This window comes from Salvelinus sp. IW2-2015, unplaced genomic scaffold (assembly GCF_002910315.2).
Source record: "Salvelinus sp. IW2-2015 unplaced genomic scaffold, ASM291031v2 Un_scaffold5070, whole genome shotgun sequence".
Classification (NCBI taxonomy): domain Eukaryota; kingdom Metazoa; phylum Chordata; class Actinopteri; order Salmoniformes; family Salmonidae; genus Salvelinus; species Salvelinus sp. IW2-2015.
The window spans coordinates 1-9,972 of NW_019946336.1; positions in this window are offsets into that span (position 1 = coordinate 1).

The following is a 9,972-nucleotide window of genomic DNA, read 5'->3' on the forward strand; positions in this document are numbered from 1 at the left end:
AACACAGAAGAGTACACCAGTCACTCAGTGTGACATGGTTAGGGACAGTAAACTCAGTGTGCACGGTTCAGCAGGCACCAAGTACACTAGTGTGACGGTCAGAGGCACAGTCAACACTAGTGTGATGGTTAGCAGACCATGTCACACTCAGTGTGAACGGTTAGAGGACAGTCAACTCAGTGTGCACGGTTTCAGCAGGACAGTCATGTGTGACGGTTCAGAGGACCAGTCAACTAGTGTGACGTTAGAGGCACAGTCACACACTAGTGTGCACGGTTAGCAAGGCACAAGTCAGTGTGACGGTTCAGAGGCACAGTAAACTCAGTGTGGAACGGTCAGAACAGGCACAGTACACTAGTGTGCATGGGTTTCAGAGGCACAGTACACAGTGTGACGGTTTCAAGCAGGCACAAGTAACTAGTGTGCACGGTTAGGCAGGACACAGTACACTCAGTGGATGGTTAGAGGACCCAGTACTCAGTGTGACGTTACAAGGACAGTCAACTCAGTGTGATGGTTCAGAGCACGTCAACTGTGTGACGGGTTCAACAGGACCAGTGTGTGACGGTTCAGAGGCACCAAGTAACACTCAAGTGTGAGGTTCACAGGCACCAGTAATCAGTGTGCACGGTCAGCAAGGCACCAGTCACTCAGTGTGAGGTCACAGCACCATCACACACTCAGTGTGAATGGTTCAGCAGGCACAGTACACCTCAGTGTGCAACGGCTTCAGAGGCACAAGTAACTAGTGTGACGGTTCAGCAGGCAACCAGTCACTAGTGTGACGGTCAGAGGACAGTAACTAGTGTGCATGGTCAGCAGGACAGGTAACCAGTGTGCATGTTCAGCAGGCACCAGTAACTAGTGTTGACGGTTCAGAGGCACCAGTAACTCACAGTGTGACGTTAGCAGGCACCAATATACTAGTGTACGGTCAGACAGGACCAGTAACTCAGTGTGATGGTCAGCAGGCACAGTATAGTGTGCAACGGTTCAGAGGACAGTAACTCAGTGTGCACGGTTAGAGGCACCAGTCATACTCATGTGACCGGTTCAGAGGCACCAGTCAACTCATGTGCATGGTTCAGAGGCACGTAACTCAGTGTGCATGGTTAGCAGGCACCAGTCACATCTAGTTGTGCACGGTTACAGCAGGCACAGTACACTAGGTGCATGTTCAGCAGGACCAGTAACCAGTGTGCATGGTTTCAGCAGGACAGTAACTCAGTGTGAATGGTTCAGAGGCACAGTAACTAGTGTGACGGTAGCAGGGAAGTCAACTCAGTGTGATGGTTAGCAGGCACCAGTCAACATCAGTGCATGGTTCAGAGGAAGTCAACTCAGTGTGCATGTTCAGCGCACAGTAACTCAGTGTGACGGTTAGGGGCACCAGTAACTAGTGTGACGTTTAGCAGACAGTCAACTCAGTGTGATGGTTCAGAGGCACCAGTCAACATCAGTGTGATTGGTTTCAGAGGCCAGTCACACTCAGTGTGACGGTTCAGAGGACAGTCACACTATGTGCCACGGTTCAGAGCAACCAGTAACTCAAGTGTGATAGTTAGACAGGCACAGTCACACTAGTGTGCACGGTTAGAGGCACAGTACACTCATGTGTGCACGGTTAAGGCACCAGTCACACTAAGTGTGGATGGTTCAGCAGGCACCAGTACACTAGTACGGTTCAGCAGGACCAGTCAACTAGTGTGCATGGTTCAGCAGGCCAAGTAACTCAGTGGGTGATGGTTTAAGCAGTCAACTCAGTGTCATGGTTCAGCAGGACCAGTACTCAGTGTGCACGGTTAGCAGGACAGTAACTCGTGTGCATGGTTAGCAGGCCACCAGTCACATAGTGTGATGGTTCAGAGACCAGTAAACTAGTGTGCATGGTTAAGAGGAACAGTCAAACTCAGTGTACGTCCAGAGGACCAGTAAACTCAGTGTGCACGGTTCAGCAGGCACCCAGTAACTAGTGTGATGGTTAGAGGACAGTAAACTCAGTGTGACGTTCAGCAGCACAGTAACATCAGTGTTAGATGGTTCAGAGGACAGTCAACTAGTGTGACGGTTCAGTAGGCACCAGTAACAGTGTGACGGTTGAGGACAGTACAACTCAGTTGTGCACGATCCAGAGGACAGTAACTAGTGTGACGGTTTAGCAGGACTCAACTCAGTGTGGAGTTAGAGGCACAGTCAACTAGTGTGCAATCGGTTAGAGACAGTACACTCACGTGTGACGGTTTAGCAGGCACCAGTAACTCATTGTGCACGGTTTAGCAGGCACCAGTCAACTCAGTGGTGATGGTTCAGAGGACACAGTCAACTAAGTGCTGCACGGTCAGCAGGACAGTAACTAGTGTGACGGTTAGAGGACCACAGTCAACTAGTGTGCACGTTAGAGGCACCAGTCACACTATGTGACGGTTAGAGGCACCAGTACACTAGTGTGCATGGTTTAGCAGCACAGTAATAAGTGGTGCATGGTTAGAGGCACCAAGTCACAACTCAGTGGTGCACGGTTCAGAGGAAGTACACTCAGTTGCACGGTCAGAGGACAGTCAACTAGTGTGCACGGTTCAGAGGCACCAGTACACTAGTGTGGATGGTTAGGGCACAGTACACTAGTGTGCACGGTTCAGCAGGACAAGTAACTAGTGTGCATGGTTAGCAAGGACAGTACACTCAGTGGTAACGGGTTCAGAGGCACCAGTCAAACTCAGTGTGCACGGTTAGAGGACCAGTACACTCAGTGTGATGGTCAAGCAGCACCAGTACTCAGTGTGCATGGTTAGCAGGCACCAGTACACTCAGTGTGACGGTTAAGAGGACCAGTCAACTAGTGGCACGGTTAGCAGGACAAGTAACTCAGTGTGATGGTTAAGGCACCAGTCAACTAGTGTGATGGTTAGAGGACAGTCACACTCAGTGTGCACGGTTTAGAGGCACCAGTACACTAGTGATGCACTGTTTAGCAGCACCAGTACACTTAGTGTGCGGTTCAGAGGACCAGTCAACTCAGTGTGACATGGTTAAGAGCACCAGTAATACGTGTGCATGGTTCAGCAGACCAGTCACACTTCAGTGTGCACGGTTAGAGGCACAGTCACACTAGTGGTGCATGGTTAGAAGGACAGGTCAACTCAGTGTGCGGTTCAAGGCACAGTACACTCAGTGTGCACGGTTCAGCAGGACCAGTAGTGTGCATGGTTTCAGCAGGACCAGTAACTAGTGTGCAATGGTTAGAGGACAGTCACACACTCAGTGTTGACGGTTCAGAGGCACCAGTCACACTAGTAGTGCACCGGTTCCAGAGGACCAGTCATCACTCACAGTGTGCTGGTTCAGCAGGCACAAGTCAACTCAGTGTGAACGGTTAGAGGCACCAGTACCAGTGTGACGGTTCAGAAGGCACAGCACACTCAGTGTGAATGGTTAAGAGGAACCAGTACACTAGTGTGCCACCTCTTTGAGCTTTGCAAACGGGGCAATCAAAGGACCATACAAGTTGCAGGACACATGAAACTGTCCTCCATTTCCTCTTGTCCTTTATCTACCATGCATCCTTTCCTCTCTGGGCATCATATCACACATACAACAATCTGTGGCCACACAGGCTTCAGTCACACACGCTCTGCACCGCCACGAATGCGGGCAATTTTGTCATACATCATGACGTCAACATTTTCAATGGCCGACCCTGTACAAATATCTAATACATCACTTTAACTTTCAACATTATTGGTACCCACTATTACATTCAATCCACTTCCAACACAATGTCAACTCCGAATACAATATTCATGTTTCAACTATTAGTTTATAATTGTCTGATGCATTGTTCCAATTTAAACAACACCAACCCTACGCACACCTTTTCCCTCTCAATAACACAGTCAACCTACCTTTTCCCCATCTAATTACAAATGCCACTTACCTGTATCCGGTGGTTTTTACTGGTCCCACAGGTCTGCCTCTTTCCACGTCTCTGCACTGCACACAATTTGGTCCCTGTCAGCCAGTAGCATGTGTTGTGTCCACTCGTGCAGTGACTGGCAGAGACAAGGGCTTTATCCCCTAGTTGCATTCCTTGAAACCATCTGGCCAATTTGTCATCTGCAAAGCTGTGTGTACGTGGCAGTGTGTGTGTGTGTGGTTTTATTTTGCAGTGTGTACAATCACCATGCAAGTGTGTGTGTGGGTTTCATTTTTGTGAGTGGTGTCATCACCATGGTGTGTGGGTTGGGAATTAAGGGCAGGGGACACACAGGGCGGCCAGGTCAGCACTAGTGTGTTCAGCCCAGCGTTTGGCACTGTCAACCGGACAAGGTTGCAAGATCGAATCCCTGAGCTGCACAGGTACAAAAACTGTGGTCTGCCCTGCAACAAGGCCAGTTCAAACGCCACTGTTCCTAGGCCGTCCATTGAACATCAAGAATTTGTTTAACTGCACTCTGCCTAGTTCAAATACAATGTACACATAAGAGGCACAATTATGTGGCAAGGCCAGCAATTTAACTTCATCCCATTCAGGGACGCCAGCAACTTACCCAGTAACATCTTTCCAGCATTCTTCAACACACAATCAAGATCATCCAGTTGCATTTCAACAACACAGGTTCCGACAGACCATGTCAGTCATGTCACAGTTGACACAGTCCAGCAAGTTTCACATGCCACCTGAGCCACACATACATTTAACACTCCAGTTTTTCCAGCTAATTCCTGACATTTCACAATCCTAGTAATCACATTCCTGTTTTTAGGCCAGTTAGGCATCCACCCACTTTATTTCAAGCACATGTGACAATGTCAGCAATATCATAGTGGAGCAGCACATGCATTTCATTTCAGCTTTTTTCATTTCCCATCCACCAATTCCCCAGTCCACTCATTAGTATTTGGTAGCCACAGGCCTTTTACACCATTGTTTCACACTTGGTTCACAACGTTGCAGTAGGCCTTCCCACCAAGCTTCCCCCACAATAACATTGGGTGCAATTTTGGCCCAATTCCCCTGGACCAGCAGCTGGTTGGTGTACTGAGTCAAGGTTTGTAGGCCTCCTTGCTCGTCCACACGCTGCAGGTCCCAGGGCTTTGTGCATGGCCTCTCTAATCACCTTGACTTTTTTCTAAGCCATTTTGGCCACCACACTTTTGGAAGTATGCTTCAGGGTGCCATTGTCCCATTTGCACAGTCCCATTTGCGACCCAAGCTTTCACACTTCCTGCACTGCATGTCCCTTGAGATGTTTCAGATGTTGCTTTCACAATCATCATCCCACATCACATTTTACTTCTCAATGCATGCCATCTATTTTGTGACAGTGCCACCAGTCCTCCCTGCCAGCAAGCCACCCCCACACACATCATGCTGCCCACCCCCGTGCTTCACGGTTGGGCATGGTTTCTTCAGCTTGCAAGTCCCTCCACCTTTTTCCTCCAACAACCATACAACGCATGGTCCATTAATGGCCAACACAGTTCTATTTTTGTTTCAATCCAGACCCAGAGGACATTCTCCCAACAAAGTAAGATCTTTGTCCTCATGTGCCAGTTGCCACACCGTAAATCTTCACTTTTTTTCATGGCGGTTTTGGAGCAGTGGACTTCTTCCCTTGCTGCAGCGCCTTTCACGGTTTCATGTCGATTAGGATTGTTTGACTGTGGCATCATTAGATACTTTTGTACCTATTTCCTCCCAATATCTTCCACCACAGGTCCTTTGCTGTTGTCTGGGCATTGCATTTGCACTCTTCGCACCAAGTCAGCGTTCATCTCTCAGGAGACCAGACACGCGTCTCCTTCCTAGCAGCGTATGATGCTGCGTGGGCCTCATGGTTGTTTCATTACTTGCCGTCACAACTGTTTGTACCAGATGAACGTGGCACCTTCAGGCGTTTGGCAACATTGCCTCCACAGGATGACACCCCAGAACTTTGGTCTTGGCTGTTTCTTCAGCATTTTCTCCATCACAGTCCAGCAGCAAAGCAGGCCACTGAGTTTGCACAGGTCCAGTCCTTGCAACATAATCCACAGGTCACACTCCACATTGACTCCAATTATGTCCAATTAAGCCTCATCAGCACAGCTTTCTAAAGCCGTGACATCATTTCTTGACATTTTACAGTGTTTACACAGGCCACCAGTCCAACTTCAGTGTCATGTAAACGTCTGCCCCACAACTGGCAACATGTGATACACGAGTGACATTATCAAGTGACAATTACATCTGTCTGTCAACACCACATTGTTGGAACAATGCACACTTGTGTCCATGCAACAAAGTAGCATGTCCTACACCGCACTTTGCCAACACTCATCAGTTTTGTTTTACCAACACATTGTGGCAGGGTGTGTTGACAAAACACGCAGTTTTCACATTACTCCCAACCTAAAGTGTATGTACAACTTCAGACTTCAAACGTATCTTGTCAGTATGTATTTTGTTCAAGTCATGTTCTGTCAGTCATTCAGTCATTCTAACATACATCACAGCATCAGTTGTCCAGTCCTGGTGTCTTTAGTCTCACAAACATCTTGTCCACACATCATACTCAAAACTGCTCCACAATGGTTCAACCTTGTGCAACTTTTATGTTTCCCAGCTTGCCAATATCAACATATTCGTTACATTTACCGTCCATCACCATCATGTCCGTTTCGTCAACACAGAGGGTTCACCTACAACGCCACCAAAAATCCTATTAGGTCTCATGGAGACCTCCAATCCAAATCGTTATTCGCACATGCGCCAGAAATCCAATCACCTTACCAGTGAAATGCTTACTTCACGCCATTACCACACCCACTGCCAGTTTCAACAACATCACGACAATAAACCATCAAGCAATCAACAGTTACCATGTACACCGTTCACAGTTTGGGGTCACTTACCCATGGTCGTGTCGTTTTTGCAGCTTTTTTTGTACAATTCAAAATTACCATCAACACATTGCATCCAGCAACATACAGGTTGGTCAGACATTGTTACATGTTGTCAACTGCACACTATTTGTCAGTTTGGACAAGCAGCCAGATTTTTTATGGACATCATTTCACCAATCAGGCAGTACGCAGGCCCGCCCCTTATCCAGCCACACCATCACTCCTGTGTTCTCAATGGCCACGTTTTGTGTTCAGCTAATTCCAAGTTTCAATCAAATTTTAGGCTATTGATCCATTAGAACAACCTTTTGCATTATGTTGCACAGCTGAACACTGTTGTCCTGCAATTAAAGACACAATAACAATGCCCCTTTTTTCCTTTCAGCACTCAGTTGAGTCTCTTCGCAGCCATCCAGCATTTGTGGTTTGTTCGGACCCTGGCCGAAACAACAGCCACTTTCTTCTGCACAAACTCGTCCCAGTCTATTCTTGTTCTAGAATGAAGGCCTATTTCCATGCGCAGAATTGCCCCAAGAAACCTGAAGATCTCGTACCGTTGTGTACTCCTCCTTCGACATACAGCGCAGAACTGGCTTCTCACACCCACACAAGAAAGGCAGGAGTGGGAGGCCCCGCGGCTCAACAACTGACAGCCAACAGAGGACACAGTACACATTACAGTGTGCTAGTTTTGAGAAACAGACGCTGACAGTCCTCACTAGCAGCCTCCGTATTTATACCACGCAAAACCACCAGTCTCCCATGCTCCAACCAGTGACAGAGGGCCTCTCCGGGATGCTGGCCTTCTAGGCAGAGTTCCTCTGTCCAGTGTCTGTGTTCTTTTGCCCATCTTAATCTTTTATTTTTATTGGCCAGTCTGAGATATGGCTTTTTCTTTGCAACTCTGCCTAGGCCTGCWTCCCAGAGTCGCTTCTTCACTGTTGACATTGAGACTGGTGTTTGCCATACCAGGCAGTGATGTAATTGCCATACTAGGCAGTGATGCAACCAGTCAGGATGCTCTCGATGTTGCAGCTGAGGAACCTTTTAAGGATCTGAGGACCCATGCCAAATCTTTTCAGTCTCCTGAGGGGGAATAGGTTTTGTCGTGCCCTCTTCACGACTGTCTTGGTGTGTTTGGACCACGTTCGTTTATTAGTGATGTGGACRCCAAGGAACTTGAAGCTCTCAACCTGCTCCASTACAGCCCCCGTCGATGAGAATWGGGGCGTGCTCGGYCCTCCTTTTCCTGTAGTCCACAATCATCTCCTTGACCTCATGGGCCCTTTAAACCACGAGTACATAATCAGGTCAGTCGCATGTTGTTTAAAATGAGAAAATCTGCTTCCAAAAGCACCTCCTTTCATCTTTGACTGGGGAACTATGACCATCAGCTGGTCTAAGCTCAATAATATTATAATAATTCTCACACTTATTCAGCGAGTGGACCATCTCTGTTATATCTGTGTTCATCACCTACAGGGTTTGATTCTTTTGTTGTTGTATTTTAGATTAATTTGTGCATGCAATAACCCAAACATCATGAGGTTGTCAGAACTTATGGAAGAGAGCGGTTACTAAAACAGGAATGTGATTGATCTCTAGTGCTCCGTGCCTCTAGGGGATGAAACAACTTTCATCGTTTTACTTCGTTCTTTCAGCTGGATTCCCCAGTCCCAAAAAATAATACAAAACGACCACCATGACTTAATTTCTTGAATCAAGAATAGAGAAACGTCACATCAAATCAGAGTTAAAAGATGAGCATTTGACATGTATAGCCTGGTCCCCCCAGATCCCTTTGTGCTCTCGTCAACTCCGTTGCGGTTAATGTGTTTGGCGTGACAATGAGTAGGTACGATAGCAGAAACTGACTGGCACTCAGGCTACAATACACCGTGAGAAAGAGAATGATTCATTGAACATACATGACTCCAAAAGGTTTTTCAAGAAGCAAGAGACTTAACGTCGCTTTTATTAAAACAGAGTACAGACACCACCTGCTTAACCCAGCCGGACGTCACTGGWGAACGCATCATTCAGTCCGGTTTAACCAGACTAGGTAGTTTTAGTCACCCAGGAGAGATGGCAGTTACCAGACAAGTCTCTCCTTCTAAACAGGCGACCAAATAAATCCTATTTCTCCATGGTACTATTTCACAAACAGGCCTCTTTTGTTCCAAGGCCTCGCTAGCTAATCCAGATTTCAAAGTCCTATTCATCCTCATGGGAATAGGAAAATGGAATAACTTCAGAGAATGACTGACTGGTACCCCAGAGAGAGACTCAACAAATCTGAACTATTGATCTTTGCTGAAGAAGAGTTGTTAAAACATTGCCCATACAATGGATTAGATACATATGGTTTGTGTCTTGTTCTCCCACACAGATTAACACAAAAGGAAACAATGTTTGGGAAAACAGCTAAATCATTACGTATTAGCAGTGTTGCTAAATTCACATGGAACCCATCTGAAGTTGTTACCCATTTATACCTGGTCTGTGGACAATTAGTTCACGATATTTCCACGACAGTTTAATATATTTTGGTACAGACCTTTAACAATTAAAGGGTTGTGAAAAAAACAACATTGCAGATGGGCCCATAGGCGCACTGTTAAATAAGGTTCATTTGTCCACAGACATAATATTCCTACTGTAACACAATGTCCACAGACATACTGTTCCTACTGTAACACAATGTGTCACTCATGAACACTGGGCAAGCCTTAAGTCATTACTGAAGCCTTGAAGCAACTTTTCAGATGGTTCTTCAGCTTTTAGTTTTTTTTCACCAGGATCCTGGTATCCGTGGTAAGTCCACCACTCGTTCACAGTGAAAGCGTTCAGCTAATGAAGCTAGCAGCAGGCTATCAGTTCCAGGTTAGGGTTCAGCTAGCAGCAGGAATTAAGTTCCAGGTTAGGGTTTCAGCTACTGAAGCTAGCAGCATGCTATCAGTTCCAGGTTATGGTCAGCTACTGAAGCTAGCAGCAGGCTATCAGTTCCAGGTTAGGTTCAGCTATGAGCTAGCAGAGGCTATCAGTGTCCAGGTTAGGGTTCAGCTACTGAAGTAGCAGCAGCGTAAC